Below are 18401 nucleotides of genomic sequence, written 5' to 3'. Positions count from 1 at the left end.
GTTTCTAACAAAGCTTATAAATTGGCAGGTCGAAAGTAACGAACGATGTATTGAACACCGGTATGTGTCGATCGTTTCATCTCGATGCTGGCTCTTAATCCACTTAACGGTCCTTTTAATTGTATCGAGATGGAGCTTTTTTTGCATCGATAACAATAGCCCGTCCCGATTTTCGCCATTAGCGAGCCGTACAAGCGACCAATACTCGTTTGGCCAGCGCCATAGACGGCCGAATTAATATGGTTTTCGGAGGAAGAGAGGGTGAAACGAGCCAGCAGAAATTGCCCCGCACCGTTAAGAATTTATGTTTCACAGCAATTAAGCTAAAACGAACGGCTTACGCAATTCTGCGTAAGCACGCTCGGATACGATCGTCGATTGATTCGCGGTTCGACGAACATTCGGATGTTCACCTGAGCCTCGTATTTCGACAGTCGCAATTGAATTTGTAGCACGCTTTATCAGCTGTATCGAATGGTAAACTAATAAGCCCTTTTCCAGTAGGTAATTATGTGAGTGTTAATGTAACAAAGTTTAATGTGGTGGGAATTAATAATTAATATTTTAGATCGTATGCTTAAACCTTGGACGGCGGACCAGGGAGAGAGCTTTACAAGAGGGAGCTGTGAGGGAGAAAAGTTATGGGAACCGAAAACTTAACAAATGCCCCCACCAAAAAGCTAACATATACTTAATTCAATAGACTCTTAATAACTGTTCGTACTTAGGGTTGTAATGGAAGAAGAATTTTGAAAACGAAAATTTAACAAATGCTTCAACTACAGAGGTAACGTGTACATACTTAATACTGGGTAGGAAAGTTAACTAGTGGGAGAAAGGCAAGGGCTAAAAGCAAGAAGTGAAGTATAATTGATAATTTCCAAAACAATTGAATGCTTAAAGAAATTACAAGTATGAAAAACGGAGTGCTAGAAACCATGTGATTACGTGCGGAGGGTAAAAGTTTCTGTGGCAAGTTAATGAGCGGTCAGTTATCAAGAGTCTCCTCTACTTTTTGTTTTTCGATGTTAATCAATTAGACAAATGAATAACAAGGACATTATAAATATCTATTTTTACCCTATTAATGAACGTGTTAATTAAGAATGTAGTATTACAAAGAATATATGAGAAAAGTAAGGCTTGGTCGTTATTGTAATCAAAAGTAAATACCATCGTTATACAGCTTCCATGGTGAAGTTGCTTTCTCAAAAGAAACATCGACCTGTTTTGCCGCTCGTCGAGTAAAAGAAAGAACTTTACTGTGAGCAGCATAAAGTTTCAAAGTAGTTTCATGGAACTGAAGCCCCTTACTACATACAAAGTGACTTTAAATAAACGGTAACAAGACTGATGGTAATTCCTCGCCGAGCAATTTATGGAAGTTTCTGATTCAAAATCTTCCGGTAACAAAATTACACGACGTTGTAGGAATGGTCAAATAATTTCGATCGAATAAACAAAATGTTATACGACGAGGATATCGAATAACTTTGAGAGATAAAGAGAAATTAATTGAAAGTTTGTCAACAGAATAAGTATTGATTCTTGTGTATCAATATTTTGCAAAGTATGAAAACTTTGTTGGATAAATCTTTGCTTGGTACATTTTCATGGGTATTACTTGAACTAATACTTCTCCAGGAAAATCACTATAATCCAACTTCTTTGAAAGTTGAAACTACATTAATCATCAAGAGTATGAACGAAGATTCAATTAATTCGGCCATATTTCTTCGGGACGAGGATCTGAACTTTTTAATATTCACGCCTTGCGAATACACTTAAACTTCTATTAAACGCTCTTTCGTTACTTAAGTTCGGTTAACATCATTAAAAAAACGAGCATCGGATATCAATCCATCAATTTATAATATTTAACCAGGTGAAACTTTATTTAATTTTTGTTTTAATTACTCAATACAATTTATGCAATTCCACTATTAATGGATGGAGCAATTCATTAATTAGCAAAAAATTCATTATTCTCGGTCTAACATATATTTATGCACTGTATTTTAATTGATTTCTTCACTATCTGTTCTCATTAAAATGGAAATTAATTATCTCAGCTGCACCTAATTTTCTTTTTTTAATAACAAAAAAAAAATTGTATCGAAGCAATTAATTGTATCTTCTGTTACTGTTCCCATTTTTAATTATCTGAATATTAAAACAAAAAGCAATTTAGCTTCTCAATTATAGTGTAAATTCAAGTAGAAAGGTCAAAGAGATTTTGTCAAAGGCGAAGCAATCTATTTCTTCCTTAAATCATTTCGAATCTTAAGATTCAGCTCACAAAGGGACCTTCCTGTTCCTTAACGACGTGAAATGATGGAAGGGACAACGCGTGTATCACCTGTTTTCCGTTTTCCGTTGCAACAGGAAATGTCTTTCGCGACGACGTGTAACCCAGGTGCATTCTCGGCGCGTATCTCGAATCGAACTCGATTCGAGGCTTCGACTGCTCTTGAATGAGGTTAACTAACCGGAAGTGACGCGCAGATAGGCACGCTGAATGCGGCACGAATCAAATCGAGAAAGAGCACGCGCCCCTCCGCTCACCTCTGCTCCGATCATTCGATTGCACGTGGCCGGACGGAAATGACGCGACGCCCGCTTTAATCGGATATGAGACGCTTTTCACTAACGGTTGGTCGACCAACACCCGCCGACTCGACACTATTGACCCTTTTAGGGCGGATCGTGTGCTCCGAGGCTCGTAAATTCAGGAAATAGAACGAGAATTTCACCGTCTCCAACGCTGTCGATTCGAAATCGAGGCTACGTTTTCTCCACCAGATGATAACAAACGACAGACAAGTACTTGTCAACCTAGCTTTCTTCGGAGATAAATTCAAATTGATGATACGAATCTTTGGAAAGCATTGTTTGATGAAAAGAGATGATTTATTTTGAAACAAAGCATGGACAAAATAGAATATTTGAGAAATAATTTTTATTTTATATATCCCATTATATTATATTATATTTTGAGAATAATTTGAGAAATAACTCTGAGAAAATATTTCATTTAATTTTATTATACTTTCAATAAAAAGAATTTTTAAAAATAAAACAATTTTATTATACTACTAATTACTATTTGAGTACTACTTGAGTGTTTGACTATTTGACTAATTGACTGCTTAATTATTTAACTACTTGATTAATTGATTATTCGACTATTTGACTATCTGACTATTTTTCTATTTAATACTTTCAAATTAAGAAATTTTGAGAATAATTTATTATACAATATCATCCGCTGGAGTTAAAGCATATTTATTACTCTAGCGTATCAACTGAAATGATTCAGAAATTTGATTAGTAGGAATTTAAGAAGAAAATTGCCGCACGGAAATTTTATTAGAATTTTCTGAACTGACGGCTGCATTGGAGAAGATCCAAAGATCCTTCATCCCGAGCAAGAAAATCGCCAAGGAACATTGTTTCTACGAGATCATGTAAATTGAGAGTAAGTGGACCTCTGCCAAACCAAAGTGAAAAGGTAACTCGTGCGGTGGAAGAAGGAACGTTCCGAACAACGTGAATAGTGGCCTTCTTAAGTTAGTCCCCTTTGTAACTACCTGATTTCACGAAAGATGAATTCGTGCTTAATACCATCAAATATTAAGAAGTTGAAATTCTTTTATATTTTAAGATTTAATTAAGACTATTATCCAAAAAATGACATATCAATGTGTTTTTAGAGAACTTGATTCTACTAATTCTGTTATTTGTCGAATACTCAAACTCTATCGAACCCTTCATTTTCATCGAATTACCGTCCAATGAAATCTGTTCAGAAATTCTCTCTACCGTCAACGACCTTCTTAATCCGGGCCGAAACCGGTGGGAATCGATCCGCAGCGAGCAAATTAACGACACGCGTTGCCGTTGACAAATCGTTCAGATGACCGGGCGAGCCGACAAGAAACTTGAGAAATCAATTCGCCCCGAGTGGGCTGCGAGGAAATGTGAAAAATTATCGAACGCCACATGGGGTACGCTTAAGAAAGGAGAAACAGACGGCGTGCACGCGAGCTGACTCCGGTCACCAGAAGTTGAAAGGAACATCTGGATGGTAGTCTGCTTCAAGAATGAAACAACCAACGCGCGGAACTGATCGTTTTACCGGATGGTTCGGAGAGTAAAAGTTTTCGTGCCATGAATCATTTTAATTGGCTTAATGCCGACAATTTACAGCGGTAGCCGATGGTCAGTCTTCACTAGAACCATCGTAGCAATTTAGAGCAACTGCGGCTCTTTACCGCACCGCATCAACCTTTAACGCTTGATGGAATCGTCACGAAGTTTCTGCGACTTCTTACGTGCCACCGCATCAACGACAATTCTTATGTCGTCCGAGCTTTTCAGTGGCAGCCATTCGTGAAAGCGAAAATGATCGCTTGTTCCACACTACGTGTTTAACGAGCGTCTTCCGTTTATGCACTGCCGAGTTTTCGATTGGAAAAAATGTGCGTTGCATGGAACAATGAAAAGTAGAATAGGGTGAGTGAGCGGGGAGACAGCTTGAATGGAGAACTAAGGTAGTCGAGCAAGTGGATAAATAGTGAAAAAACCGTACGTAGTTGGAAAAATACCATAGGAAGTGCAGATACTAGGATAAGTAACCCTGGATAAGTAGTACAGGCAGTGATAAGTCAGACAAGTGAAACATAGGGAACATAAGTTGCCAAGCAAATTAACATAGGGGTCAGGTAGTCAAACAAGTAGTAAATAGACATAAAACAGTCAGATAAGTAGCATAGAGGGTGGAGATAATTGGACAAGTAGTATATGAACGAGATAGAGCAGATGGTAGTCAAATAAGCAGTGCATGTAAACCGTTAGTCAGACAAGTTGTGTATGGAACGTGTAGATAGTTAGACCATTAGCTTTGGGAAAGTTTGTCACTGGGTAAGTAGTACAGAGGCTATTTAGTCAGACAAAGGAAAACATAGGAACCACAGAAAGTTAAATTATCAACATAGGAATCACATGTGGTCAGACTAGGTAGTAAATGGATATAAAGTAGTTAAATAAATCCTAAGGAGAGTGGAGGTAATCAGTTGAGTAGGATATAAACGAGAGACAGTCAGAAAAGCAAATATCTGAGCAAGTTGTAATCAAACAAGTAGTAGAAGTAAACCATTAGTCAGACAAGTGGTGTACGAAGCATGCAGACGGTCACACAAGTAACGTGGAGCTAATATACATTTATTTATCGTTAGTTTTAGGATTTAAAAGTATATTAACAAATATTTGAAGTCCAATAAACCCATAAATCTTCAGTTGAATCACTATCCAGCTAACAACATTACGTCATATTTATCTTTCCCAACAATGTAATAAAACTCTGATCGAAAAGTTGAAGTCTCATATATCCAACGCTTCTCGAAGAACATTATTGTTGCGGTGATTAAATTTTTATATTGATGGTAACATAAATCGAGATACGTGAGGGCTGTACGTGAGTGGCTGTTAAGGCAATATCTTCAGCTGGAAGAAATTCTGTTTCCTGTGCGGATATAAATCCCCGAAATATATTGCTCTTTCTCTAACACCTCTTCACGTTCCCCTTTTAATATTAACTCAAAAAGGATTACTAACTGATTCTACAGGATTACTAGAGATCAATGAAAATTCTTGCAAACAAACTCTATATTAAATATTCCGTGAAAGAATATTAGAAAGCCAGTTATTAAGAACACTAAAACTATGAAAAATTAAAATTTTTATTATATTTTTTATCTTTCGAGTTTATTCAATCTCTCGTTTACATAATATGTTCACCAGAATTTTCCTGCGTCTCATTGTTTGCAGCATACACAACACGCCTGATTATAATGATATATCTCGTTCCTGAGAAATTAATTATGCATGCATCCAATCAGTGTTCTAATTACTGCTTGTTGTTCCCGACATACTAAAAAGGTAAACCACTTGATCAACTAAAATGCATCGATCACTAATTACATGGTAATTGATGATCGAAGGTAATTAATTAAAATATTGAATATTGCTCTACATACCGTTGCCTCTCAAATAAACTACGTTTTTTTTAAAGGTTCATCCGCTTGAAAAATTGTGTTATTGTAAACTTAATCGTGACAAAAATTGGACGGAAACGGTTTAATCAATCATGATTATAGAACTTTGGGAAGGTTTAGAATCACCGCAGCTTATCACGATCCCGTTCTCTCAAGAGAAACTTCCACCGAGAATTACGGTTGACGAGCTCATTATGGCGCTAACGAAGCCGGAAAATTAATTTATCGGCCGAACGGAATCACGGATTGCGTTGTTTAATAGTCACGGTGTGCAAGGGGAAACCGGCAAGCCGGAAGCGTACTGCGACCGGAAGGTTGAAACTGGATTACCGCTTCGAGGCAAAGATATCGCTTCTGATAACGAACCTGCTTTATCACTTTCTAGTTGAATGCATCTACAGATCGATGGAAGAAAAAAAAAGTAATTTTGTTTGTATGACGTCAAGTATTGGATTGCGATCTGAGGAACGAGATGATTTACCGGAACCTTTGATAAAGTCATTTCCGCTACCGATTTCTGTTTCCACGACGAACCTGGCAGCTTCGATTGGTTCGTGGAATCGAATTTTAGAAAAATTTCTATCATGAAAGATTAATACAAATTACTTGATACTTTTCGAATTAAAATAAATATTGTCAACTTCATTGATTAATAATTGATCGATTGATAATTCATCGAACGCAATTCAATTACGATCCCGGGAAGAGGTATTTTATCTCACGTCAAATTTACTTTATCTCGTTCCAATTGACATAACGGACGAATCATAATAACCATTTCATGCAAACATGGTGGTTTAACACGCCTAAGTTATTGAACAATACTATCAATACAAATAACGTTTACACGCAAGAGAGAAACAATAGCATATCGTCTAAATGTTGAAATAAAATTCCACGAATCGAAGCCTGCACCGTACAATGTATTTTTCATTGTTATTTAATTAATCTCTAATTTCATTATTTATCAAAGTGGATCGAGGCAAAAATCAATAAAATAAAATTGAAACTCGTTTATTTCTCAATTATAATATTATAACAATATTAAAATCGAAATTAACGATAGGATATACGTGCGAAATTATAATTAGCACTCGACACTCGGATCGGGATGGGAAATTATTTTTAAGAACGACTTGACCCACTTCTACTATCCACTTTAATAAATTGTAGTAATTCAGTTATTGGAGAATTGATGAAACGTCTGTAAAACAAGGTGTATCGATGCAATAATACCAGGATAGCCGATTTCCTTGTTATCGTCAAAGAAATAAATACCATCGTATCTGGAGGGAATAAAAGTCGACAATCTTCGCGACAGAGCACCAAGAGATTTCTGAAACGATTCTATGCCGCGGCTATAAAAGGCGAACGGTCTTTTCCGTGGGCAAACCTCTCGAAACAAATAACTGTCGAGAGTGTCGAGAGTGTCGATGGGTGATCGTCGAACGGTCAAAGAGCAATAAACGCTCGAAACTTTGGCATTCGATAGCTCCGTAGCCACGAAACGAGGCGATTCACCCGGCAAAGAAAACTATTCGTGTTCCTGACTGTTCGTTTGTATGCGTGTGCATGTAATAACGTGTCCTCGCGTGAAACGATCGGAAAATAGTTCGATCAAGATTGAATTCCGATATCCCGCTTGATTGCCTATTACAACAATCAATGACTTAAAACATTTTAACGAAAAGTTATTTTCTTTGCTTATTCGGCTGCGACCGAATTTTTGTAAAAATTCAACCATAAAAATCAAAGTTCAGAGCGGTGTTCGAAATGATCACAAGTCACACGATTAAATAGTAATCGTACGAGTTTAATCTCGTTTCTAGGTTACCAAATGCATAGCTATCATCATTGGGGGATGCATTAAAATAAACCCAGCACCATGTTGCAAATGAATGTTTACCAGCGTTCTACATTATGAGAGATACAAACATTTCATACGTGTTCTAACGAATCTGACATATCACCTTGGTCATAAGATATCCTCTATAATGAGGGAAAATGATAAATCCTGTTTGATAGAGTATACAGACCGTTTCGTGTAAACATTTCATTGAAACTGATTTCGAAATATCAAATTTAGCAACATTTATTCGTACATTCAGGCACGTAGAGAAATTATTACGCAACATTTCATTTAAACATTTTCCAGTTAAACGAGAGTTTTCAAACTCTTGTAAATGAATATGGAAACTAAAATTCTGTTGCGCGATAAACAATGAATTCCGCGAAGCTTCATTCGAGGGGAAATATTCATTTACCGTACAAATGTTCTGGGAAAACAAAAAAGTGCTTTTTTGAAGCAAATATGTACTTTAAAAGTTTCACAATTAACTATTGGCTGATGGAACTGTGTCTCTGTTTACTTACAAATTTTCACATTTTCTAATTTTTCGTTAATATCAGTTTTGCGTATTAAAATTTTGTTAATTTGGAAATTTTCTAATTTGCTATATTTCGTTTAATATTAGCTTTTTATATTGCAATTTTCCTGATTTAGAAATTTTCTAATTTTCTAAATTCTACGTAATAATTTTCTAATTTTTAATTAATATTAGCTTTCTATATTGACTAAGCAGTTTTTTAATTTTCTAAACTTTACCTAATATTACTTTCCCCCATTTCAGTACTGCAAATGCTCTCTATAAACATAAAGATCATTAATGAACCATTAAACAAAACTAATTACTATTAGTATATACATATTTACATCATTTTCACGTATCTCTATGGTTGGATAATCTGGAGCTCGTACTTTCCATTACAATGAATATTAATTCGTTCAACTAGGAACTAGGCAATCCTATTCAGAAGGGGATGGAAACTTATGATCTCGTTACAATTACGTGGACACCAGGTTCGCCGTGCCAATATTTGAACGAAAAACGTTACAGTTCCATCGATGAAATTTCGTGTTTGCCCGTTTTCCATTTACGGATACTCGTATCGTGCAGAATCTGGAAGCGTAGATAGGTACTGCACTCGTTTTGCAAACAGCAATCACAAAACGCTTATGGAAAAATCTATATAACATGCACACCTAATCCTCGTTCTTTTCCTGACGACCAACAAATCACTATTCTTTCGCAGAAAATGACGAAGTTTTCCTGAAAATCGGAACGTTCCGCTGGAAATTCTTTATTGTTACAAAAATATCTTATCCCAGATTTTATTCTGTGATTTGAAATTTTTTTCTGGGTCTCTAAAAGTAGGTCAAACATTGAAAGATTACAAAATACACACTTTTATAAATGATTTAAACACCGTAAAAATAAACATATTGGATTTTCAGAAAATCTAATTTTACTTAGATTTCTTGAAAATGTGAATCTAATTTTAATTTTCGCAAATTTACAGTCCTGTTCTAAAATCATAAAATTGTATAAAATCCTAATTAAAAAAAAAGAAAATTAAAACTTTTTAAACCAGGGTTACATATATGACACTATTAATTTTCTATTTAATAAAAATTATTAAAAATGTGTAAATATCCCATGACTTTTGGACGGTAGAGTACATCGACGGCAGTTGTAAGTAAGTTTTTTAGAACAAGTTCCTGGGTGGCGCCATTAGGCAAAGAGCCGAACGAAATTGTAAATCAGAAAGAACGGGGTGGTAAATCGAAAAAAGTTCGCTGCCTAGAGCTTGTCGATTGCAGAATCCATGGTAGTGAGAAGCATACGGAACATCTGGTACATGGCACCGAGTTTCTTGCTTACACCACACCCTTACCAACCCCTTTTGCTACCCCCTTTGCCGCGACATTCTTTTCCTTTTTACTCACCGTCTGTGACAACGCCGCAAGAAAATCCGACGGATTTTCTTGGATCTTCCGAAACCACGAACCGAAAGGTCTGAAACTTGGAGCACGTCGAACGTGAAGCGTCAAGTGCGTTGAATTCGATATCGGATCTCTTGATTCGCTGACGTTTATATTCAATTTTTTCTTCCCGTTGCATTTAATTAAACGCTTTTGAGTCTCTTCATCTCGATTTCTATTCTCTTCAATCGATGTTGGACGTTATTTGAATAAATTTGTATTCGTTATTCAATTTCACTCCCTTTTTCATTCTATCTTCGAAAATGAAATTAATTTACACGTTATCTTTTCATTTTAAATAATTATTTTTGCATCATTAAATTTTCGAGTTCTTATTTTTGAAAATTATTAAATTGTCAAATTATTTTGAATTAAAAGATTTTTCAATTCCAAAAAATTATTGCTTTACCTAAAATTGTAACTGATGAGTGTTCTAAGAAAAACTGTCTTTAACCTTCGGACGACGATTTTAATTTAATGTTTTGTTTCCTTTGAAAATTAATCTTTCAATATTAATTAAATATAATTAGTATACGAATTAGGTACATATATATTTAGTAAGTTTGGGTCTCAGTCAGTTGAAGCAGATCTCGCCGTTCGAGGATTAATTATGAAACAGCTCGGTTTATCAAGAAAATTTAATTTACAACCTTTCTAAGGGCAAATACTAAAGTGCTCACAATTAAATACACTTTTTCGAAGGGACGATGAAGTATGATATTTTGCTTTCGACAGTCTATTAACAGAAAATTGGTTAGACATCAAGCACTCTTAGAAGCAACATTTAACGAAACCAAAGAAAAGCTTTTAACAACGTAAGAAAGCTTTTAGTTGTATTGCGAGCAAAAATTGCTCTAATTTGTCTCAGCTGCGCGTAATCTCACAAAAGAAAAACCGAATCGATGCTTGCCTTGCAATTTCATAAATTGCACTTTTTCTTTAATTAATCATCTTCCGATTGATTATCGATTTTATGCTCAACTGCAAGCGTAAAAGATACAAATGAAAATTTTATGAATTCCGGAGTTAAAAGATAAAAATAAAAGTTTGCATGAAAATTTCTGATGCAGAAGAAACAGTTTTGAAAAGATCAACAAATTCGCTCGTCTGGAAACAACATCAGCCACAGTTAAAAGCAAAGAAACGGATAAAAAATTAAAAAGTCACAAAGATTAAAAAAGGTCTGATTTTTTACGTCGACCTTTATCTATGTACAAAGCAACAGAGTGGAAACGTGCAGAGGTGGACCAGAAATTCGGATAAAATTGTGCACGCAAACCTTTATTCGGTATTCCGCATTAAAGGATACATACATGTACAAATTTTATAATTTTTAAACTCTGAATTTTTATATGCTCACACCTCCTCATATTTTCAAAGATAATTACCGCGATTAGTTTACGAATATTTATGCAAACGTACGATTTTATAAAATATTATTTTATTTTAATTTGCCTGTTTTACACGTTACGAATTATTCATTTCATTTTTTTATATTAACAATAGAGTTTAAAAATTATTTACTAAATTAAATAATATTTCTTCACATTGTGGATGTACGTACCTACTAGAACAAAACAAAATCTAGTTCTTGCAAACGATTTCATAGAAAAGGTGTTAACACAAAGTATTTCAATTTATCTGCCCCAAATCCTGTCGTGTCTTTTCCCAAAGAAAAAGTGCTACCTTTTCAAACATTAATGCGAACAATGTTTCCCTGTTGCACACAAAATTGAACCCTCTTTGCAGATACTGAACTTTCAGAGAAACTTCTTTTGTTCGTTCGCTCGGTTGGTGTTTTCAATGAAACGATACCCTTCTCGTTCCCTTCCCTTAAATCGAGGGAAAAAGTATTTCTTCTTCCCTTTCCCGCGATGTGTTTTTTTCTCTCCACTCTCATTTCGCTTTTTCTCCTCTCCTCCTAACCGGTCCCCTTTCCGTCTGGTCGTTGCAGCAAAGCAATTTAATCAAAGCCCGTCCCGTTTTGTTCTGCACGTCCTATCGGACTCACCAGGTCCGGGATTTTCTTTTATTTGCTCCGCAGCTTGTGGCGAAGCCCGCGGGCTGGTTAGTCCTCTAGACAAACGGAAATTTGAATAATCCCGCGGGTAAGGCTCGTTAAACGTCCCCCATTGAAATTTGATGTTGATTGCGGCTACGAAAGCGATTTAACGCTGTCATTAGCCACGCAATTACGCGATTGCAATCGTAGAATCGTTCGGCTATCGACCAGCGGGAAAAACCGATCGAATAATTTAGAGACGACACTGAGGAATTGATTTTCTTCGTTCGATTTAATTTTGTAAGACCCTGGAACGCGGGCAAGGGGGGAAAAGAGAGGGGCCTAAAGCAAGGGTTAGTGAACCCAGAAAAGTCGACCATGCTTGGTACTGGACATAGGTCACAAGAAGTCTCATGAGAATTGGTTGTGCCCCACCTCGACTCACAAGTACTTTTGATTGTGACATATAATTGGTCGAAGCAGTCTAATTTATTAATTAGGCTCGTTTGAATCTACTTCGTGTAAGACTTCTTATGATACGTGGAGCAAATGATTCATATTTGATATATTTTGCAAACTAATAATTAATTTAGACTAAACATTCAGAATTCGAGTGTCTGTTTTGAAATAGCTAGAAATGAGTTTCCCTTTACGCTAAATGAGTCCCCTGACGAGGTAAAAACAAACGTTCATTAATATTACAGATGGTGCACTCGAAACGTCGTAACCCCCTCCCCCTCTTCTGCAGAGTGTAAAATTACGAGAATATTCCGGTCATAATTTAACGTCTGCTGCATTTGTTATACAAAGAGGACAGTCATGCTCCGCGTTCCAAGAGAACAACAGGCAAGTTTACATTTCAGTAAACTTACTGTCCCGTATTTTCCACTACGATTTCGAGGCTCAAGAAAATACAATGGCTGGAGATCTCTGTGTAGAAAACACACTACTGTGCACTTTTTTACAATTAAAATCTTTCGGCTCTCGAAATCTCGACTGATAACAATGAATTAAAAACACGACAAAAAACATATTACTATAAATGAATGATTTAAATGATTAATATTGAAGCTGACTAATTAGAATAAATCTTATTTATATAAATTTATTAATGGATCTGTTAAATGGAATAATGAAAAATTTTGAGAACATTTCCATAGGCATAGATATAAATAAAATTATCAGAAATAAGAAAACTAATAAGAAAACTGTAAGAAAACCTTTTCGTTAAAAAAATTATACATTATACAACAGGCTCCGCTGTTTAAGTGTTATAATTTTTTTAAAAATAAAAAATTCTATTGTGAAATAAAACAGAGATAAATTCGAAATGTGTACCTACTTAATAAATTAAAAAAACAAAAGATTTCATTAGCTTGTTTTTAACCAAAAGAACAACACCCAGTCCCCTGACGAAAGGGTGCAAATTTCATTTGTATCTACGAGTTCTCGGCTCGTCAACGATTTAATTTAGGGCATTTAAAGCGCTCGTTACAAGGTAACACGGGAGCTGTTCTACGCGTTTATTTTCAATTTCACTCCTTTAAGCCGTCTCCGTGGCTCTTTCTCTCTTTAATTCTTTCCACTTGGCAAGCAAGCTTTCCGCAACAGTTCCAGCTGCTGGTAGGAAGAGTCGTTTCGTGCTAGCGCTCGTATCCCCGAGAGAACGCGGACCAAGCAACGATCCGCGAGCGGAATTTTAAGCGACCAGATCCAGGAAATTAGGAAGATTTGATCAGCCGGCGTTGGAATTACAAATAACCTCGTTATTGTGGCAAAGGCACACGCCGTGTCGAGACAGTCGCGATTTATATTGTCGAATTTCCTTTTTATCCATCGCGGAACCGGCGCTGGCGAGCACGTGCTCACCACCCTAGACGCACGACCGAAAAGGAGAAAGATGGAGAAAGAGAGACAGAGGGGTCATTAGGTGATTTAAATTGACCTCCAACGGCTCTTAAGCAACCCGACCTTCCAGGAAGCTATCCTTTTCCCAGGTGAAAAGGGTAACAAGATGAAATCGTTGGCTATATTCCAAGCATTTCTTTAGGAACAAATAAATTCTAATAACCCTGAATAATGGTTTCCGTGATTACTTTGTAACGACTAAAATGAATTTAATCATTGATATTGCATCGCAGAATACTTATAAGATCAAGATATATTGGTAAAATAATTTTGAAAAGAATAGTGTAATATTTAGGAAATGAAAATAATATGAAATATGAAATGAAATTAAAATTTTGGCTCTCTCCATGGTCCGCTGTTGGAGTGTTAACTATTATTATATTTATTCCTAATTTTGATATTTAACTTTTCACGCCACTATTTCAAAATTCCTGGGGCCTGGAGGTGTCAAACCACCTCCTTTAGAAATTTATTCTAAATAAAATTACATAACATTTAAAAGAATTCATTAAGTATTTTTTGACACTATAAATAAAAAGCTTATCCCTTTCCCGTGAAATATGGTGCGGGGTTGTAGTCTCCCTTAGATCTCCCCTTAATCCGGCGCTGATTTATTCTAATAAATATCAATTCCAATCAAAAAATTAATAATTTCGCGGTGTATTTAAATTGAAATTATTAAATAATTTGTTGTTAAGAAGTATTAAAGGAGATTATTATACAGTCCTCAAAATTCTTCAGATTTATATTAACAATGTGAATTCTAATTAATTCCCTACTTTCGTCGTTTCAAGCGGAAGATTTCCTTACCCAGTATCCTGATATACGGGAAATTAATGCAAACGGATAATGTTATGTTAATGTTAGAAGCAATGGCATTAGTGGTCTCGCCTTGGATATCGTAAATACAGGACAGGGTAATCCCCGTGTTAACTGACGTTTCTGCTCCCAGAGACTGTGATCTCCAAGATGCTCCCTGAATCTAAATCCTCCCCTTCTGACTTATCTACTTACTCCATCCAAGACGTCGTTCGAGGAAAAGAAAATATTCCAAGGAGAACCAAGGTATTCAATTGTACATACAATTACCAATCTTGTTTTTTTACAAACAATAATTGAAACCATAAATTCCAAAACAGCAAAGTGCTGGATCAAACAAAATTTAGATTCTATTTCCATTTAGATCTACTTAATAACAGATTTTATTCCTCAAATAATTCCAAGAAAAATTAAAATAATTAATGGAAAATTAATTAAAAAGATATTTTCCTTGAAATATTACTGGATGAATTTATGTTTTGTAATCCACAATCTTAATTATTGAAAACATATGATTTTTCCTGGTATCCTAATTTTCTGCTAAGACACAATCTATTTATCGTTTGTTGCTTAATCGAGATGGAGCAAAAAATATGTCGTGAAAGGATGTCGGTAGTTGCCGTTCAGGGCGACGATTCCGGAAACAGCTGCTGGGGAAACCACACGTCCTTCGGGAACTAATCGTTAACCGTCCACGTAGAAAATTGCCCGACCTTCTCCTGTTGTTTTTCGACGGGTATTCTGACTGCCGCGCGCGATTGTGTTAGAGCGAATCAAGCTTGGATTTCTGTTATCGATTATTGGGACACGGTTTATTTATTACCACCCCTATAGAATCTTATGAAATATTTTCGACGAAAATGTTCGATATAATCCTTTGATATTTCCACGAATAATGGTAGCTCGATTACTTGTTCATGACAGAATTTGATTAGTTTAGAAACTTACAACGCGATCGCTGACATGAAATCACGGCAATCGGTCAATTAGCGTGGCTTAATCATTCACAGATCTGCCAATCAACACACCCTTGTAGTCGATTTAGTTCAATACGCTACGCAGAATGGAGCTAAACATTGGGGCGAACGCATAATACCGACAATTAACATCGACAATAACATGCATCACTGTCAAAACGCGCGGAACAATCGATTTTAACAAAGCTGTTAACCGTGGATGAGGTTTGTTTAGAATCTACTAGCGTTACCCTCGTAACCAAATATTTCTATGTAGAAACAGTAGTCGTTTAATTAACACGTTGACTGGCGAATGAATTGCATGCATAATGTATTAACTTTCAATAGAAGCGGATGGTGTAAAAATTAAAATAAAACATACATCTATTATGGACCTCAAAATAGCTAAATTTATCAAACAAATTTGAGCAAAGGAAATAGAAATAAATTACTAAATGGTACAAAATAAGTTGACTATCTGTGTATTATTTTTAATGTAAATAGATGGAATAAAATAATAATGGATATAAAAATCAAAACAGACATTCTAATAATATTCCACGAGAAAAATTTAATACATCTATATTCAACCTCAATATATATTTATGAAACAGATTTGAGCAAAGAGAATAGAATTAAAAGTACAAACGATATTTTATAAATATTTTTTATATTTTCTCTCGAACCATATCAAATTACATAATTTCTGATCTGCCAGCTCTTAAATCACTCTGACGTGTATTTCCCTGTATCGCGTTCTCAATCACCTCGCCCTAGTTTCCACGCGTCGATCAGTAGTAACGCTACCAGACTAGTCAGACCGAAAAGTGGAAACGCTATCTGTACGATCAGCAAGCACGATTTCCATCATTTTATTTAACATTGTTCCGTTAGTCATCGATCGACGATGATCTATTGGAAGTCACTGATTTATTGGTAGTTCAGAATTTCTCTGATGCATCCCCTTTCGCGATTCGTCGCCAAGGATTCGTCGGCAATCGAAAGGAAAGTCGACGAGGATAATAAGAGCTCGTTAGTGCTCACGGATAGATTCTCTGTAACACCCCTCCCGGTTCTCTACCCCGGCCAAATTCCAGCAGCAACTTTTTCCAACCCGATTGCTGGAGCATCCGCACGCTCAGCTAGATCAGCTTTTTAAAATGCCGGTAATTTCCATTTTTAACGAGCCGCAATGAAATCTCCCGACGGTACGCTCCGATTTATCTTCGCCGTTCTAACGGTCTGATCGCGTAAGGGAAATTAATCGTGTGAAACCACGGGGAAAAAGCATCATCGGACTTTTCTCCTCTGTTTGAGGGACGCGATGAATCGGTCGAACGAGTTTCTATCCTATGTCATTAGGATAAAATGAAATTTCGTTAATTGAGATGATTAATTTAACGCTTTGACGGTCACGTATGTTAGAAAATCTATAATGCGATTGATTTAACACTCGATGTTAAATTTAACTAATTACAGTGTACTTTCTTTTCCTAAAGGAAGTGTGAAAATCAAACCCTGGTTAGGGCCTAACACCTAGTATCAAACATTGGAAAAAGAAAAAAATATGAAAATAAATTGAAAATAAATTCTATTTAATTTAATTTAATATTTTGGCGGACTCACTTATTTTTATTTATAAAACAAGACTATTTATTAACTATAAAAATTATAACGACCACCCCGCATTGCTAATCACGGACTAATTAAATTCAGACGACGTTCATAAAACCCAACATAAAATAAAACAGCACGTGTGTTGAGGACTTAGAAGAAAAACAACGAACTAGAGCACATAGAGGGAAGGGAGAAAAAAAAATAGAGGTCGAAAGTCTTGGTCGAGCGAATCAGACGAGACAAGAAGAAAAATAAAAAGAAAAAGAAATTGTCATCTTCCGGGTGGTTGCAACCGCCCCTGTAACCGTACCCCCCCGTCTCTGCCCATCGTCGAGTTTTCCTCCGGCCAGCTTTACAGCCAGTGTCATTTGTTTTTACGTTCGCTCAGCGACGTTCTTGAAAATCCTTTTGGCTGTCGCAAACGCCATTCACCCGGTACCTCGTCCTGCGAGATTTCGTCCTAGAATAGAGAGACATCGTGCTCGTCGAGAGAAGTTCAAACGCGCTGGCAATCTTCAGGACCAACCGACGTCCCTTTTTCTCGCGGAATAAGAAGGCAGCAAAGCTGACAGAAAATTTCGGAGACTTCTAGATAAAGGTGTACAGTGTCTCTTTCTGACGGCTCAACTTCGAGCCAGAGTCTACACTCTCGAAGGAACATCGTCAACTTTTCCACCATGTTTTCCGTATTTTGTCGGTGTTGAACTTACGGGAAAAGTTTTCGGATGAAATTCTGTTCGACTGCAAGATCAACCGAGAACCTTGCTACGGGATTAACTTGCCTGAATATTGACTTTGCGAACATTTCTGCTGGCCAATGTTCAACTTCTCAACCGGAAATTCTTTGAATCGTCTGCGAAGAATTAACACCTCCTGCTGGTTCGTTAGTGGCTCAAAATAAACCCATTTTGATTTTTAAGAACGTGAATCTTTAATTATCTGATATTTCCCACAAGTCGAAAATATATTGTGAAAATTAATTCTAGTGGAGTTATTAATGATTAACACTTCAAACGTAATGTAATTAAAAAAGAATAAAAATTTAGAATGGTATTATAATCATATTGATAATAAAAACCTAACGAAACAATTTTTTTTTCTGTGAAACTACTCGAACAGCACTTCAATTTCACAGGCTCCAAGGATAGATAAAAGATTTTACAATGGAAAGAAGTTGATGAGAGGGTACATCGGAGTTTTGAATAGAGGTTTTCTGCTCG

General features: G+C 36.1%; 1 protein-coding gene across 2 annotated transcripts in view; it reads right to left on the bottom strand.

Moving 5' to 3' along the window:
- The window catches only part of LOC117604355 (uncharacterized), a 153240-nt gene that overhangs the window by 103151 nt on the left and 31688 nt on the right, over positions 1-18401 (bottom strand). The gene's annotated exons all lie outside the window — the stretch shown is intronic.

This window comes from Osmia lignaria, chromosome 7 (genome assembly GCF_051020975.1).
Source record: "Osmia lignaria lignaria isolate PbOS001 chromosome 7, iyOsmLign1, whole genome shotgun sequence".
NCBI lineage: Eukaryota > Metazoa > Arthropoda > Insecta > Hymenoptera > Megachilidae > Osmia > Osmia lignaria.
The sequence above is the reverse complement of the archived record's forward strand: the minus strand, read 5'-3'. Positions and strand labels throughout refer to the sequence as shown.